The following is a 19,050-nucleotide window of genomic DNA, read 5'->3' as shown; positions in this document are numbered from 1 at the left end:
GACCAGCTAAAAATGTCGTTATATTTTTTATGCTCCGTCTCCGTCCCTCGCCATTAAAGTTGTTTTTTAGAGGGAGGTGTGCACTTAGAGTTTCCCTTGTCCTTACGAAATTTTGTTCTGCATATCTCAAAACGTATTTGACCTGGAGTTGTTGAATATCACAGGATTGATATTCAGCATATGAAGTTGCGCACCTGGTATTTCATATTAAATTTCATTTAGTAAGACTAGATATATTGCCCTTTGCTGTAAAAAAATGTACATAAAGCGGATAAAAGCTTGTGTCGCATGTATATAAAATGTATATACACTAGAGCCATAAAACTACACAGGAATATGATTAAGCATGTAAAGCTGTGCAACAAGTGTTTCCTTTGAGATTTCACTCAGTTAAATATTAGTTTTATGTCAGTTTGACTTGGTAAAAATATGCTTAAAGGGCCTGAAAGTTCATGTCGCGCGTATCCTAAAAGAACCTAGGCTCATGAAACATTTTAGGTATTTATCTAGAATGTAAAATTGTGCACCTGGAGTTTTGTTTTGGAATTTACTTAGCTAGACTAGAAATAAGTCTCTTGAAATATGCGTTAAAGGCCTTAAAATTGGTGTCGCGCGTATCTAAAAAATATTTAACCAAGAGGCATGATTCAGCATGTGACAATCATTGAATTGTACAGAAATGAAGAATTATGATTCTGTTTATAACATAAAAATTTATTAGGTGGTTGGGGTAAATAGAAATTACTTATGTTGCTGGGGTGAACATTTTTATTTCTGGAGATCGATCACTGTTTGATATATGTATATTTTTAGTTTTTTGTACTTTTTGTTCTAGTTCTAGCTTACATAATCCAACATTTGGAAAGAAACAACTGTCCGATCGAATTAATATATATCTTTAGTGATTTCTTTTTTTTTCAGTTTCATATATTAACGACATTTCTCATGAGCACCTTTTCTGTGTCAATACACATGTGTGCTTACTTTTATGCATAGATATAGTGGAATCATTAATTATGATGTTAAAACAATATCATAAGCCTGAATTTTTACGTAAATAGCTGTTTGCTTTTGCTTTATTATAAAATGTATGTGTTGTTTTTAGAGACAAAAATACCGTTTTGTTGCTCCTAATAAACGTTGGTTAATGAGAAAAGAAGCACGGTGGGCACGTATTGCTTTTCTTTTCTGTCTTAACCGGTGGTACATTAGTCTATAAATATGCAAAATTATGGAAAATCTGTCCGTTTGTGAATTGTGAAAAAAAATCTTTAAATGAGTTCATCTACGCACTAGAAATTTCGGAGATGTTCTTGAGTGTCTCCCACCTGATTAAGAGGCATGTACTGGCTGTTCCCAGGAAAGACAGCTTCGCGTGTATCGGTGCTATACACCGCACATGTTAAAGAACCAGACAGACTTTTCACAAAGAGCGAGGGTAATTCAGCCGGACAAGTCTGTATGTTGTTTGACAAACTTGTTTCTCCTATTTTAAATTATTGCTGTGAAGTTACATGTTTTGCAAAAAGTCAGTCTTTAGAGAGGGTTCATATGCAACTCTGTAAGAAATTACTTGGAGTAAAGAAAACCACACAAAATGATTTTATTTATGGGGAATTTGGACGGGTTTCTTATAAAACTACTCAAATGCTTCAGGTTATAAAGTATTGGTTAAGAATATTGACATTAAGGCAAGACAAATATGTATATATTGTTTATCAGTTATTGAGAAACGACATGGAGTTATATCCAAACAAGGTTAACTGGTGTACTTTACTTAAAAATTTGCTTTGTTCTCTTGGTTTGGCAAAAGCGTGGGTGTACCAAGGAATAGTAATGATAAAATGTTTCTTTCTTTAGTAAAGCAAAGTTAAATGATCAGTTCGTGCAAAATTGGAATGATCGATTAAATAACTCAATTTGAGCATTATTTTATAGATCAATCGCATCATTCAAGTTTCAACCATATCTTGAAAGTTTTAATACCAGTAAGTTCAGTCAAGCTTTGTCTCGTTTAAGAGTATCATCCCATAGATTGCTAATTGAAGCAGGAAGGTGGAATAAACCACTAAGAATACCATTACACGATAGAAAATGTCAAATTTGTAATAGATTAGAAGATGAGTATCATTTTGTTATTGAATGTATTTTATACCAAAATATTAGAAAAATGTATATACCAAAAAGGTTCTGGACAAATCCTAGTATGTATAAGTTTGTAGAGCTAGTAACTTCCGAGAATAAAACACTGTTGAAAAACTTAGGTATGTATACATATCATGCCTTTGAACTAAGAAACTTGAGAACGTATAGATAATTAAATGTATATCACACAGATGACTTGTATATGCATTGCAAGGTATTGAGTATGCATAAACGAAAAGTAAAGGAAATTTTAAGTATTTATATTAGTTTTTTTTAGAGTAAGAATAATTAGACCTTATTTTTCGATGATTTCGTATAAGGTCTTCCTAAGCTAAATGTTTGTTTAATGTAAATCATCTGTAGGATAGCTAGCCTTGTATTTTATTTTCGATAAGGCTTTGCATCCATATTGTAGCAAACAAAAAATATATATCATGTACTACGTAGTTTATGGTACTTTTGTATTTTATTATAGCTAATGTGACGGTGTTGTTGTTGTCGAGTTGTCTCTGTTTAAAATTGTTTTCAAATATGTTACATAAAATATCTTAAACTGATGTGGAAAACTGCTATTTGAAATTGGTTACCAGTCTCGTAATTATCTTTCTTTCTGGTAAACATTGACGTAACTAAAAGGTGAAATGTTTGACATTCTAAATCGCTGTAGGTTACTACATTGAAATGGCACTCTGTCTGGACATTATTTTTGATAACTTATTCTATTTCTACCGGCCTTCTCCGAGTGATATTGTCTTTCATCAGAAATAGGGTTTCATTCAACTCAATGGTCAGTTTAGCTAGAGTTTATGTTACTATATTAGTATGTGTCATTGAAATACTAATTTGTTTTTGTTTTTATTACAATGTCCGCTATTGTATTTGTGTCAAATGTTGTCTCATGTGCTTTTTAGCCTATATGATTTGAATAAAATGTCAGTCTGTCTATTATTTGATTTCTCTCAATCTGTTTGGGGTTTGGGGGTGGAGCTTCATCTTGCTCTGTCCAACTGGTCAGATCGCTCTTTGTTTGCATTAGTAGAGGTTGATTTTCACGCCAGTCATGGCTGCGTTTGCTATAAGTAAAGCGCTTTGAAGTTGTTTATCATGAAAATGGCGCTATATAAATCTGGTATAATAATAAATTATAATCAAATGGGTTCCAGTGCCTGCATATGTAGAGCCTTTTAATATTTTTCGAGTAGTTTGTACTGCGTTCCAGAGGTTTTAAATGTATTCAGGTGGCCTTAAGAGGTATTTAGTGTGTTAAAATAATTTTAGTGCACCTGTGGTCTTCAGAGTATTCGTAGTCTGAGAAGCGTTTGTTTGTAATATCAGTAAATTTTGAGTTGTCATCCGATTCTTAAAGTATCTAGTAGTTGTATTTAAGTGCTGTAGTTGCCTTAAACGTGTTCAAGTAGTTTATGTATGTCCCAATGTTCTTAAATATGTCCCTGTCAAATTTAGCGCACTTGTGTTGTCTAACGTGTGCTTAAGTGGTCTTTAGTGTACTTGAGTGCTGCAAAGTAGGTTACAGTAGACTTAGTATGTTGGAGTTCTCTTATGCCCTAGTGGTCGCGAGTGTGTCATATTGGTTTTAACTTAGTGTTGAGCTTGTTTTAGGCTTGACTTTAGATACCTTCTGTGGTGTCAAAATTTTTCTAGTAGTCTAAAATGTGTTTAAATCTTTTAAGTATTTTCCTATTGTCTTAATTGTTTTATTGTTAATTATAATACGCGTGTTCTAGGGCATTTGTCGGATCTAAATATATATAGATCAAATACTTTTTAGTGTTTTACGCTACTCTCTAGCATGTTATAGTCCTCCACAGTGTGGTCTAGTGCCCGTTAGTGTTTTCTAGAACTCTTAGGCGTGTTTTATCGCTTTTAACTAAATGTTAAGTTTTCTATAGACTGGTCTAAAGGGATCTCAAGTAATATCAAAATGTTCAGTAGTCTAAAATGTGTTGAAATATGTTAATTCTTTTCCATTTCTCATAAGTGTTACAATTAAAAATCACGAGCAGATTCAGTTTGATATTAATTGCTAATCTATGTTTAAGATGGGGCTGATTTTTATCTGTTAGTAGTCGATGTCTATACAAAGATTATCTTAAACCAACTTATAACGGTCAATGAAGCCCGATGTGTTTTGGTTGTTTTATGTTTTATGTTATAGGCTTGATAGTACCAAGACCATGCTATGAACTGACAATTTTCTAAATTCTAAAACAATTTTCGGGGCAAACAAAAAAAAAGAAAGTTTGCTCTGCATTGAATCTTAACCTATGATTCACCTAGAAAAATGTTTAACACTTAACCTTAGCAACAAAAAAATAACAAATAGCATGGAATCCAAATCCCCCAAAGTGAAGAGACAAATTATTAAATCCCTTTATTAGTATATATCAACGAGTATTATCAGTTATTCAGGTCTATTCTCCTAAATTTTCAAATGGGACAAATCAAATCCAACGCGCCGACGTGCAATAATGACAACACCTAATAAAAGCTGTTCTATTATATCTGCTAAGCTCGGAAAACTATATATAAATTAAAAATGTTCTAAAATTTGATGTAGATTTTTCAAAATCAACTTTAGTCATTAACAGTAATTTCAGAAGTCCATCAAAAGTAAACTGAAAGGTTACCGACTTGTACGGACCATCTTAACTTGGCAGAAACTGTTTCTGCTCATTAAGTATGGATAATTTCGGTAAGATATACGATTATATTTAAAGGTATTGATTAAACTGTTTGAGTGCTATTGAATTAATTTTTTATATCACGGTTTTGTTTGGTTCAAATATCTGAGTTCTAGAGTAGTCTCTCATCAAACGGGGCCCACCTTACATCTAGTATATTGCACGGAGGATTCCGTATGACTGGTTGATATAGACTCGTTTCCACTCTTTATTAATTTGCACTGATCGAGCTGCCAATGGGGGGTATTCGGTTTCGCCCGGGCGCACTAATCCCATGTCCTTTGCATGTTCTCACTGTCGGACGTGTAATAAAATAGTTTGGAATTGGGGATATTGGTATGTAAGACTTCTTTCGTACTTTCAAATTCAGTTTAAAAATTGCAAAATGTATTATCTTTTTTTTTGCTATCTTTACGTCGTTTCGATATGTGTTTTTGTATTCAAAATAGATGCATATAGTTTCTTAAACTATAACATAAGTGCTGATAAGGTGTGCAAAATATTGAATCATCATATCATTAAATGAGAACAATTCAGAAAAAAAAAATATTGTTAAGAAATAACCCCGAATGATCTTGCAACAAAACTTTCCGCAAATGTTTCTACTTTGCTTCAGTTAAAAATGAAAGTAAATGAGGACAAAGCTATCTATTCTTCAGTGAATAAAGTAATATTGCCACTTAACTCATGAACCGCAGAAAATTAGCTTCGTTGTAATATTTCGTATTTCATCGTAAAATTGACAGTACTAGAGGCATTTATTATGAGCCATAAAATTATGTAGTTGCAGTTTTTAACCTTTACTTGCTTTTATTATAATTCATTCAATTTGGGCTGAACAATATATTATTTGAAGTGGTGTTTACTGACAATTTAATGATTGAATAACGAAGAGTGCTAACCATGGTCAGCCTGCACTGGTCGCAAAGGCAGAATAACTTGCCGCCAGCAGACTAAAGGGTAAAGCATTTGCAGAAACCGTAAACGCCTCCTTTAATGAAATAACACCGGGACAAAACAAGAACATAGATATGTCTTTCGTTCGGGACCACGTTTCATAAGATAACTAAAACAATGATGACCGATGTAAAGAGGTCTTAGAGTCTTTATTTAACTGTAGAAAGTTATAAATTCTAACTATTGTTTCGATATGTATTATAACTCGTTATAAAACATATCTAAACTCTTAACACGTGCTACAAATACATTGCTTATCTAAATCTGTCAGTTTTAGTTATTTTCGAGAGGAAGAATCAATAAGATTGATAAATATGTGTAATTTCCGTTTACAAAACAGTAAAGAGAGATAACGTTACAAGTAATTAGGGCTAACTCACTGTGACAATATCAGTGCAGTGTGTATGAAGTCAAAAAAAGGTGTTGCCAAAGGCTCACAATGTTAGTTACTGACATATGGTAATTTCAGGACTAATTAGTGTAATGATTAGTCAACAGAAATAATAAAAAAAAAAACAGAACAATTTCCGAGGTAACTATACTAGCACTTTATTCTATACATTCTTTAAACGACCTGCCGGGGTCATCATTCACAAAATTTGTCCTCTCAATAAATTAAGAATTTTTTTATCCAATGTTTACGAAAATCGTCAGAATATTTATGGCCATGATATCTATTTCACGTTTATTTGCAACTGTATTGTTTTGGTAACGTTAGCATTATGACCCTTAACCTACTGGAAAATGTAAAAATTGACAGTGTCCACGTCGTAACTTGATCATTTCATCATTTTTAATGCAATCTACTAACCGCTAGAAATCAATACAATACATGAAGTTTGATAAAAGACAATGCCGACCAATCAATTAATGATATTACCTCGTAGATATTTTTCAAACTTCGACCTAATAACTGAAATACTAATGGACAAATGTCTTTAATCAAATCATTTTATTTGACTCTTACATCTGTGGCTGTTATACTGCTGAACCAATTACCTGAAGTAGAATTGTTCCACTTATCTATATTCTTAGTGATTAAAACCAATCATCAAAACTATATCACAGGCGTTTGAGTCTTGATTTTAAGTTTGAACATGAAATGAGTTAGAATGTTACTTCATTGTTGGAACAAACATCGTGGACCTCTACCATAAAAAAATAGAAAATTCACGGAATACAACAACATTAACTATTAAAAATTGTTACTCATCCAGAAACATGGAAAACACAAAGTTAACAACTATCTTGCCAACTTTATGTACATGAAATAGAACGAAATGGGATGGTACTTATTTTTTGTTTGTTAGTATATGTGTAACGGTAAATATATCAAGTAAAAATGCGTTTGAAATGTCGGCCAAAAAATAATTGCCAATATTTTAAACAATCAAAACTTAAATTTTTTTTTCACATGAATTCATAAACCATTAGTTCACACTGTTTGCAGTCTAAAATTTCATTGTTAAATGCTTCTTTTGTACAGTTTCCGTTAAGCAAAATGTCAACTTTCCACATGAATCAGAGGTTGAGTAAGGATGATTTCACCACGTGCTCGTGATCAAAAAACCATCACAAAGAATACAGCCCGCCAGGGATCGGAATTGGCCTGGACCCGTAGTTATATTAGGCTAAGCGGGCGGGTAGTTCAGCTGCTGGTTCTGATAGGCGCATTAAACCTTATACTATATAATATTTGTGTAAGGCTTTATTACACACTTTAGTCAACGAGATAATTTGGATGGTTATTTCTATGCTAGAGAGTGATTTCTTGTATCGGAATGCCAAAATGTTCAGCAAAAAACTTTATTTTTATTACCAACCTTTTACCCGCCTTTTCGTTTACACAACAAATTAAAATTACAGTGACTGAAACGACATAGGAACAATAGATGGTCGTCTATTAATAATAAATTCTATGTAAAATGTACATTCAAAATATCAAACGCTAACATGTGTCTTCAAATGACAGATAGAACCGAAATATGTAAAACTAATTTCTTAAGTTATGGTTACAATTCAGTAATCAAACTCGTAATCTGCATGAAGTCTTTTATCGAAGATAATAAATTTGTTATGAAAAGCGAATTTCTTCCTCGTATGGTAAAAAGGTTAAGAAACAATGAAGGAGATAATGTATTTTTTATTGTCATGTGTATAGCCCATTAATCACTACTTATATTCCATTACATGTGATTGCTAATTGTGTATAATTTCAGGGTTATGAAATTTCAGCATAATGAAATCGATACTATTCAAACAGTTGCGGTCAATTACCTTATTACTACCTATGAAGATGACATTTTCTAACCTGACACGATATGTAGTTTAGAAACCAATTTACTCTTGTTCCGATTTAAAATTAAAGGTCCGAAATCGGCTACATTGATAAAATTAATTTAAAGGTCCTTTATTCGGCTACTTTAGATTGATCTTGATTATGAGTGAGTTGAACGACCTTGATAATTAAAATTTTTGTAGCAGTGCAACCAATAATAAAAATCTACAAGTATGTTTTAAAATGCCGCGTTTGCAAACAACAAATTGCAATACAAATTCATTAAACATTTGCATGTATTAAACTAATATCTGCCAATAATAAATTATATAAGTCTAAACAGTTTAGAATTTAATTCTTTCAATTGTCAACTCAAGTTACAAAACAAATCTATTTTAAAATCATTATAGGCAAGAATATTTCCTAGCAGAATAGTGCAGATTCGATTTTACTTTCTGTTCATGAAAGGTAAAGACACGTGCACCGTTACTCAGGGGCTCAAAGAAGACATCTATTACATCTAAGGTCCTAAGTTACAGAGCACTAAGTCCTGAAAACAAGAACAATAGGCGCGCAGAAAAGAAGTCACCAACAGTGCACTTAGATTGCAATTTTTTAAGTTTTAAGGAATTTATACCAATTTCTGACTTCACTGGAATACTAATTGCAGTGGAAGCTTAGAGAGGGGGGGGGGGGAGCCCTGAGTACGTTTCACTGAAATCTTTTATTTATGAAAATAATATAATCCAGTCATGATCCGTTCTTTTTTTTTTATTGTTGCACTAACGAGATTTGTAAAGGGATATAGAAGGCGAAGGGTAGACATGACAGTTGTTCTAAACTAAAAAAGAGGCATAATTATAAAAAATATAAAACCTGTTTTACAAACAAGTTAGATATTTATTACAAACTTACTGAACATTTGGTGAGTACCATCTAATTCTGATATCAAGTTTCGATTTTTGGAATTCGAGCCTTGATGTGAGCTAAAACAACAGTACACGTTGATAGGTGACACATGAAAGAAAAAAATAAGTGACACATGAAAGAAAGAATAAGTGAACGAAATATTATGATTGGTTTTCATATTGTATTAAATACGATTTTGATGCAATTCGATCTTCATGATTTTCGCAATACAAACAACTCACTTTCAGGTGACATGCGAGCAATTTTGGTGTAGCACAGGGGCTCTGGACATGAGAATTATGGAACTATAATTGAAAACTTTTTTGCGTCTTATGAAGTATCATATCAAGCGCAAGATTCATTCCAATCAATTATTATGGCTTATAATGTTGATGCTTTCTCTTAAAAGACGTATGTATGCCAGTGTCTACCTGATTTTAAATTTGTTTTATTAGAACTGTCTTTATAAATTTTGAATTTTTTATAGTCTGAAAGATTTAAACGTTACTATTCGTAAATTTGTATGATCTTTATGGTCTCTCCTCTTCTTCCTTGTGCTCTTGTGAATTTAGCAGTCTTTGAGGGGATATGTAAGATGATTCATATAACAAGCGAAGTTGGTTAGATGATTGACTTACCTTCTGTTTGACAAATGTCCGTCTTGTTCAGTTATACAAATGGTGTTATTGCACCAGGGTTATTTGTAATTGGTACATGTAAAGGATTAATTCCACGATTCCACCAAAGGTGCTTCTTTTATAACAAAAACGCCGTTTAAATGTGTTTTCAATAACTGGGGTTCATTTGATGGAAAACAACTGTATTTAGAGCAACACAAACTTAAATAAAAAAAAAACAACCATATTGAAAAGGCGTAACATCCCAGTAGCTATTTAGAATGGTCGAACTGGCTTTTATTCTCTATAATATCATCTTTGAATACATTTTGTCTTTTTTGTTTAATATCAGTACTTATTAAGACCCTGATTATTATCACTTTGTTTGGTATTTTAATTTTTATTCGACATTCTTGTCTCCTTTCATACATTTAAATTCATTCGCAGGCTATATGAATCCAGTACTTTTACGAATTTTGCCAACACTGTTCAAGCAGTTAACTTACGATCATGCACTGTTGGCGACAATCCCACTTCGCCCTCTTAGCAACTTTCTTCCCTGAGTTTGGGCATTGTTCCCAGTTATATTAGCGGAATGTTTCAAACAGTGTATTCATTGTCATTAAAGTAAAGGATTCCTATCTCATAAGATAATAATAATGAAGTTAATATTTATAGATTATGTAAAACTGAACAAACATTAATATGTGACAATAATAAACATTTACAAGTCCATTTTTATAATATTTTCCTGTGGTTATTTTCCATATGTTATGAATTATATTGATGAGTAGTATTTAATTAGCTTATTATTTCTAAAGTTCTCTACAGAGCCATATACCAATCTTAAAGCACACAATTACATTCAGTCAGTATAATTGCATGTTATTCAGTTCTGTAAGACTTTTATCGAACACTGTCATTTTGTTGATCTTTTTAAGTGAATGGTATCAAACTGTGCGTGCAATCTAAGTCCCTCCTTTAATAACTTTGAGCCAATGTTGTTGATATGAAAATAAACGTGTCTTCGTTCTTATACAAAATATACAGTAAATGACAATGTTTACATATAAGACTTGTCGGCATTTGTATTGCTGAATGTGCAGCTATTTACATTGCACAATACTTTTCTTGTTGGGACTTCTGTTGTAAAAAAAACATAGCTGTTAACAAATCTGATAGTTAAAGGAATGTCCCTCTAACACAAGTAGTTTGAGATAGAAATCCATCATATATATAGAAATAGCGTTTTTGCCACAAAATTACTAGCTCGAATAGAACACTCACATATTGCACATAGACAAATACCTATCCATATTTCAATAACACAAACAGTAGAATATGCTCAGTGTTCTTAGATACTATTTCGAAGTGTTTATGCAAGGATATCTTGCAATAGTTTGCTTGTAGATGACAAATGTCAGACAAGTGTATATGGTTTTATTGGTAGCACTGACAGCAGTTTCAAATCATAGTTAAGAAACCTTATACACTTTGATTTTCACCATTTGCAATGTCTAGGTTGGCAAGTTTATTTTGGAATAGAGGAATGTAACTGTTCCTTTCAGAGAAATATTGGACCACCATTTCAGTGTAATGAAGTGTTTACCTCCGCTCTCAAATGTGTACTAGTGTCGATTGGCCTTTGTTGTGTTTGAGCTGTTTTACGAGTTATCTTAAAAGGAGTTAATCACAATAGTTTTATGCCCAGTTACATCGTGTAGCAATGACAAAACCAGTATAACATTATTTTTAACCGCATATCCGAAAGTGATACCTCTGGATAAGCAATGTTTAGCGCAAAAAATGCAAGTTTTGGTGGTGCAATTTTTGCATTTTGAAGTTATTGGTGTGATAGTTTATAGTAAGGGTAGTCGTGAGAAGTTTATTTCCAAGAAATCAATTTGCACAAATCGAAAACAGCTAAGTTCAACTATCTTTCCGAGTAATTTTAAGCCGAGACACAGTCCATAAAATTTCCGGAAATTCGTAATGTTCGCGTCTAGTTCCATGGGTCGGCCAAATGTCATTATATTTTCCCCCCTTACCGCAATATAGATTTTTTTTTCTATTTTGTTTCTATTTTTTAAAGCGAATTAGCACTAGATGTTGTCAATGTCCTTACGAATTTTTATTTTGCCTATATAAAATGTATAGGAGAGTCGTTAAACATATAAGATTTTTTATTCAGCATGTGAAGTATAGTCTGGGCTGTTGTTTTAGTATTTATATAGTCGCCCCCAATATTGCCTTGACTTACTCAAAATCTGCATTAAAGGCCTAAAATTGTGTTCGGCGGTATCTTAAACAGTATTTAACACCAGAGGCAGCATGTGACCATAATTGAACTTACGGAAATGAAACTTTTTATTATGTTTATAACAGTCATAATTTATTAGGTGGGTCGCGTAATGAAAAAGTACGGTAAGGTAAATGTTTGTTTTTATTTTACTAGAACACGAGGATGGATTCATTTTTTATTCTTTCTATGGGGTGGGGTTGGGGTTTGGCACTTTTTATCTGGAATCGACCCAGTCCAAACTTTGGGCAAAAAATCTGTCTGCTCGATTTTATGTCTTTAGACCTACTTTGAGTTTTGTTTGTTTTTCAATTTCCTAATATTAGCGAATTACTCAAGAGCAATTGACTTTGTTGATATGGGTCTATATACTGAATTTTTGCATAAAATATAACGGATTTCATTAATTTGATGTAAAAAACAGTAAATCAGCATATACTTTTAATGTAAATAGCTCTTCGAACTTGCATTATTATGTCATGTATGCGTTGTTTCTAGAGAAAAAAATACCGTTTTTGGAAACTCTATAAACTGTGATTATTAAAAAAGGGGCGGGTAGCTATTGTTTTCATTAGTGTTTAACTTGTGGCTACCTTAATCTCTAATAGCAGGATCATGAATAATCTGTCTGCTAAAAACAATTGTGAAAAACATCGTTACGGTATTTTTATTTATTTATTTTTTTTTGGTGGTCGTGTTCGAAAGGTTTTCGCTGTGTTTAAGTGGTCTACAGATAATTGGAGTGTTTTATCATATTTTCGGAAGATTACTCAAGTGAGTCAGTAGGCTTAAAGTCTATTCAGAGGTATTTTTTGTATTCCATTCTTTATTTGGTTTTCTCTTGGTTTTCAGGGATTTCGAATCGTCTTAGAGTGATCTAGTTGTCATGTCTTAAGTGTGTTTAAGCGGTCTTAAGCATGTTTAATTAGTCTATAATGTGTTTCCGTTTTGAGTTGATGGATTTAAATTGTGTTTTAAGTTGTCGTTAACGGTCTACGGTCTTAATTGTGTTTGGAGTGGCGAGTAATCGTAATAAGAAATAACGAGTCTCACCGATGTACGAAAGGTGTTCTTGTGTGGTTTAGCGTTAGTCTGGAGTCTTAGTATGGTGGTTGAAATTGGTGTACGTCGCTAAAGTTGTCTTCAGAATGTCCAGTAATTTCAATGAGTGCAGCGTTCTTCGTGTTTTTGTGCGATCATTAGAGTGTTCAGTGTCTTAGGACAGTTCCAGAGCTTTGATTTTCTTATAATGCATTATGAGTGTTCCATTTGCTATAAATGTGTTAGAGTGGTCTTGATAGTGTTTTCGATTATCTAAATGTGTACTTGTTCTCTTAAGTAATATATAGGTTTCTTAAATACTATTAAAGCGCTAACAAGATGCCAAGGTTGTTCTTTATTGAGTGATAAAGTTTTTTAAAAACTATTTTTCGAGATGGTCTAGATCCATCGTGGCGACTTACTGTCGATCTTCTTTTCAGTGGCGAAAGTCGGCATACCTTATATCTCTAATCATGTGACGTACGACTTAACGCTATTTAGACCAAACTCGTCCTACTAATTCTATCTCGGCAGACACAAATTTCACCTTGAAGCGCGATCCCCGGCAAAAAAACACAAATTTCATTCTGCAAGCGAGATCCCGGCAGCTATCGGGATTTTTCAGCAACCGCTTTTCCGTGTTTCCCACCAACTAGGAGCTTGTACTGGTCAGGAACCCATGCAACCTTGCGTGTATCAGTGCTATACACTGGACCGTTAAAGAATAATCTCTATCTATTCGCTCAACGGAGTAGGCTAAGTTAGCGGACCAAGCCTGATTTTTTTTATGATTTCTGTGTCGGGGGGGCTTTGTCTCACTCTGTCCCTCTGGTCATGATCGCTCTGTGTCAGTACTAGTAGAGGATGAATTATGCGCCCTGTTGTGGCTGCATTTGAACTATGTAAAGGCTTTGAACGTGAAAATTGATCATGAAAAGGGCGCTATATAAATCTTGTATAATACAGAAAATAATATAATTTGAATTTGAATTTGTTATTTCCATGTCGCTAAAATTTGATATTTGTCCGTAACATGTAGTCTCAGTCGCATCATGTTTTTTAACTGACACATCGGAAATTGAATGATTGAGATTCAATTGACCAATTTTTACATGAATATATTTGCTGTTAGTATGTTTATTGAACATGAAAAAAGTATTTTGTTCCATCTTGGTCGATTACGGAAAGGTGGAGGTAGTCCTCGGAATTTGCACCCCATCCCACTTTCCCGCGGAATCCTTATTCTAAGTGGTATAGTTTATTATAAATGTTCACAAATTTGAAGTTGCAAAAATTTTGGCAGATGAAACGCTGTAAAAAGCGGTATTATTATTTAAAAATTTACTTAAAAAATGTTATTAACTGGAATCGCATTTGGATTAAAAAAAGCCGCTTTGCATGTATCAATAAACTTCTTAACCAATTCTGCCGTATGGAAGATAGTTGAAGCTTTTTCTAATTAGAGACCTCATTGATTATACGTAGATCCACAAAGAACCGCAAGAGTCTTGCACTTTTAACTTCTTTTAGCCAAATAATCGTTCTCGTGTCACCAGTTAATATATTTCTATGACGTCTATTTGAAATGTAACAAGTTTGAAAATGCAGGAAAACGGCACAGATTTTACCCTGGATATTTATTTTTAATGTTTCCTTTATTACCTATGACTTTTATTTAGTGTTACTAATATACCTTTTCCTTCGTCATTTTCTAAAATTAGTTTTGTTCATGCTTTTCTGTTTCATTTATTTCAAGTTGAATGCAATTACAATTGTTAATTTCGAGATTATTCACACACCGGCGGTAATTAACTTAACAAATCCTTTGACTTATGCGGACCAAAGACTGCTGCTTCACCTCGCATATATTTATAAGAAAAAACAGATATAGAAAAAGTCAAACAAAGTCGTAAAATAGTAACTTCAACAAACTGAATTTAAAATTATTATTAAAAAAATAAACAAATAGTAATAAATATTGGACAGATGAGGAAAGGGTCATTGTCGTTAAAAATGTGGTAAAGGGTCGCGAGGGATGGGTCGCATCGGGTGGGAAGGGAAACGGAATTTTCCGTTGAATTTTATACGTACTTCATATAAGTTCGAAAAGTTTTTGTTATTCTATAGAAAAAATCATTTTTTACATTTCATGAAAAACAGTCTGTAAAATTCCAAGGAGATAAACCACAATTTCTATGAAGTATTTTCTTGAATCCTGTGAAGAGAGATTCTAAAATAAACAACATTGTAATAGTTAATAATGATATATGCATTTTAAAAATCAGATTGATTTAAAAGCTTTTAAAATTCATTGATTATTAATTGGACATGTTAACAATTTTATGACTATTAATTGACGGATAGCATACTACTGAGGCATGAATCAACAGAGGGTAAACTTTCTTCCAATGCAGATTAATAAAATATTTTTGTATCAGTATGACTGATTAAAAAGTATATTCTTGTTTCTTTTGCTCTAGTTAAGGCTCGCCACTGTGGCAGCCATTCTACACAAAATTTTACATGCTAGTTTTCATAAAAAATATAAGCATGGGGGGGGGGGGACTTAAAAGTGGTTTTGAGCTAAAAAGTCAATAGGATTGCTCTACTTCATATAGCTACCACTCGTCCTCTTATCTAAAACATCGACCTCAGTGTAACCAATGTATAGTGATCCGAGACCTAATGAGATCAGTGCAACTTAAATCAGCCGAAGTTGACTTGCCCTCTGTCAAACCAACTTTCCCACCCCCTCACCCCTACTGTCTCCCCCCCCTTATCGCTTTCCGCTCTTCGATAAACTTTCCTCCCCCTAGCCAAAATGACAAAATTTTGCAATTTTGCATTGCAGTCAAATTCAAGATATACTCACTAAATTCTCAAAAATAATTAGACAATTGTAAAGCAAAACATTGAAGATAAAGTCTTAGGGAATTATTTTGAAATTTTACCTGTTACTGTATTACACATAAAAAAATCAAACACTGTAACAGATGGCGATGTTGAACACTGTAAATTCAACTATACGCCATGGGACAATTTTGATATGACATTCTACGCTAAAGGCATAAGAAAAAATATCTTTAAGATGTGTAAAGCAGATCATTTGAATAAACTTATTCCTTGTTTATTGTTAGTGTAATAAGAAGTACTCTAGTAAATTGCGATTTTAAACTTAAAAAACAGGAAGAATATCCAACCGGGAAAGCCACGTTTCCGAAAACGCGGCCACCCAAAGGCAAACAACAACTCTTGCACACCCACACACAAAAATGAACACAAAAGGACAAAACAAAAAAACAAAAACCGGAACCACAGTGGGGCACCACCTGGAAACGGTCAGTGGGCAAAAACACCACTGGGGAGGTTTTAAAACCGGTTATGATGCACCTAACCTCACTTTACCTCACCATGTTCCAAAGTCATAAGAACCTATAATAATATATTGTGTTTTAATGATAACCATTTCAAAACCGGTTACAAGATAGAGCTTCCTAATTTCCTGTTTTAAGGACCGTTGTAGCTAATATCTTGTTGGTATATATATATACTTGTCTGCGAATTTAATCTCCTTTGGTCTTTCTGTTCTGCACAGGGGAAGAAAGGTTCGTTTGCAAATAATGGCAGGGTTGTTTTGGCTTCAAATTGAAGGACTCCTTCGATTGGTTATACTTGCAGATATTCAATATATGGACGTAAATTTTCTATGCGCATTTAGATATTATGAGGGATTACTTAAGTAGTATTTTGAGATTATGTGGAGTGATTAGAACTATCAGTTATGCAGTTTATATAGCAGGGAGCTAGGCTGATATTATTTGATTTTTTAATATTGTTTTGTTATTTATTGAACGGATATGTCTGTGTAATTATCGAAATACTTAAACGTTGAATTGATTAATAGCTTTTCTGTTATACCTTGCAGCTTATCATAATGACTGTTTGTTTGTGACCTGCTACAGTTTAATCCTGGAATATTGAGTTGTTTATTTGTGTGTTACTGAAAGGTTATACACTTAAACGAGAGGTAAAAGAGCAAGTCGATATTTGAAGTAATATGAATTATTAATGGTATATGTCATACAAATATATGCAGGTAATTATGTGGTTTCCCCAGCGAATTTTGATAACAATGCATTCCTTTGAAATCGTGTTTAAACATAGACTCGTGTGGTAAACATCGTGCTAGCCAGTGTAGCAGGATGTAGCAGACGATTCTGTATACAAAGCGGCGAGTTATTCATGTAGTCTGTTACACTATATACAGAACTAATATGTAGTATAAACACATGAAAGAGTCTTATTCATGAAATCAGTTTACAAACAGAGGGTTTAAGCAACTTTATTAGACTTATCTCGCTGAAAAGCATTTTTTTTTATAAATTGAAGTTATTATACTTACCATTGCTCATATATATATTTTATATATTATATATATATATATATATCTATATATATATATATATAATGATATATATATATTTATATTTTAGAACTGTAATAAGTCGGCCAAAATTAAAAAATTCATGAGCTGGATCAAGTACTTAAGTGCGCATGTGAGAGTTAAAAAACGTAGGTTCGCTTTCTATATACACCGTTTCTTGCAAGGTTTGTTTTTAGTCTGTTGGCTAATGTATAAGGTTTGTATATATTAGAATCATATTGCTAATAAAACAATCTAATGAAAATAAATAAATATAAAGCAAGTTGGCTTTAAAAACAGAAAAATAAACAGGTATAACTTTTATTGTCATTTTACGAAGGATATGACTGTTTTCAGATCATTAATCTATTGTTAGCCAATGGTAATGTCTGATTGTACAGGCCCGGATTGGTTAGAAAACAGGCTGCCATTATTATCCATTGTACTGGATCGGTATGGATTTGATTTTATGAAAACTGCTTAATGAATGAACTGTTTTAAGAGCCCAATTTGGCTCTGTGTTCGATCATTTCTAATAATAAAAAAGAAAGTTAGATAGTTGTATTATATCCATTGTGTTGGATGGGTAACTTGATTTTGGATTAATGATTGATGTTTATTGACTGTGTTTCGCCCAATTGGTTTATGTTCGATCATTTCAAAAAAAAAAATGTTGTCGATTATATCGTTGGTGTTGGATCGTAATGGTTTTGGTATTTATGATTTAATGTTATGGATGAACTGTGTTTGGTGTTAGTGGTGGCGGTTGTCTAGATTTTTCCACGTTGTTTCCAAATTCTCGGCATGTGGCGGTCTAGGTCAGCTCCACCAGTATTTCTTAACGTTGTGTAAACAAGAAGTGTGTTTTGTTTCAAGTATACTTTAGGAGGTCTCTGTTCCTAAGGCCTCGACATCTGCATTTTAATTATAATCCATATACTTTATATCATAGTATTTGTAGATTGACATTTATGTGAAGCTGAGGACCAATTTCTGCCAAACACTTATCGAATCGAAACTAGATAATAATTGATTGCTATAGTAAATTGTTTATAGTAAAAGTAATGTGTTCGTACAACTGTCTTGAGTCGTTCTGTTTTTCAGATATTATTTCTTTCTGTTGCCAAGCTTTCTTCAGTTAATGTGGTATTACTGTAACCCTTCCAAAACCGGTTTGAAGGAGCTCCCAATCCTGTTGTAAGGATACGTTATAGCTAAAATATTGTTGGTATATAAATATATTGTTGCGATTTTATTCCTTTTGTGTCCTTTCAGTTCTGCACATGTTAGATGGAAGGTCGTTTGCAAATAAATATCCCACTAATCTAAGCGAACTTAAATAAATTTGTGGAGTTATACGGTATATAATAAACGAATTGATTTCAGGAGTTTTCCATGTCAGTTTACAGCTTTCGCCGCACCGCGCCCCCCCAACTGTTTCTCGGTTCTCTTTTAACGATGGGCGCAAGCGTAACTGGATACAAATTTACATTTACATGGTCTCCTTTAAAATGAATATCGTTTCATGAACGCGTTACCGAACGAATACCGGCTTTTTTCCCGAAAATCCGGGAACATATTGCGGCGTCCACAGTATCAAACCGCATTAGACAAAACAATTTGGAAGAAGCGCTGAACATTGACGTAAATTCATCGTTGTGTTTTTGTTTCTTGGGTGT

Source organism: Mercenaria mercenaria, chromosome 8 (genome assembly GCF_021730395.1).
Source record: "Mercenaria mercenaria strain notata chromosome 8, MADL_Memer_1, whole genome shotgun sequence".
In the NCBI taxonomy this organism is placed as follows: Eukaryota; Metazoa; Mollusca; class Bivalvia; order Venerida; family Veneridae; genus Mercenaria; species Mercenaria mercenaria.
This window is presented reverse-complemented; position numbering follows the sequence as displayed.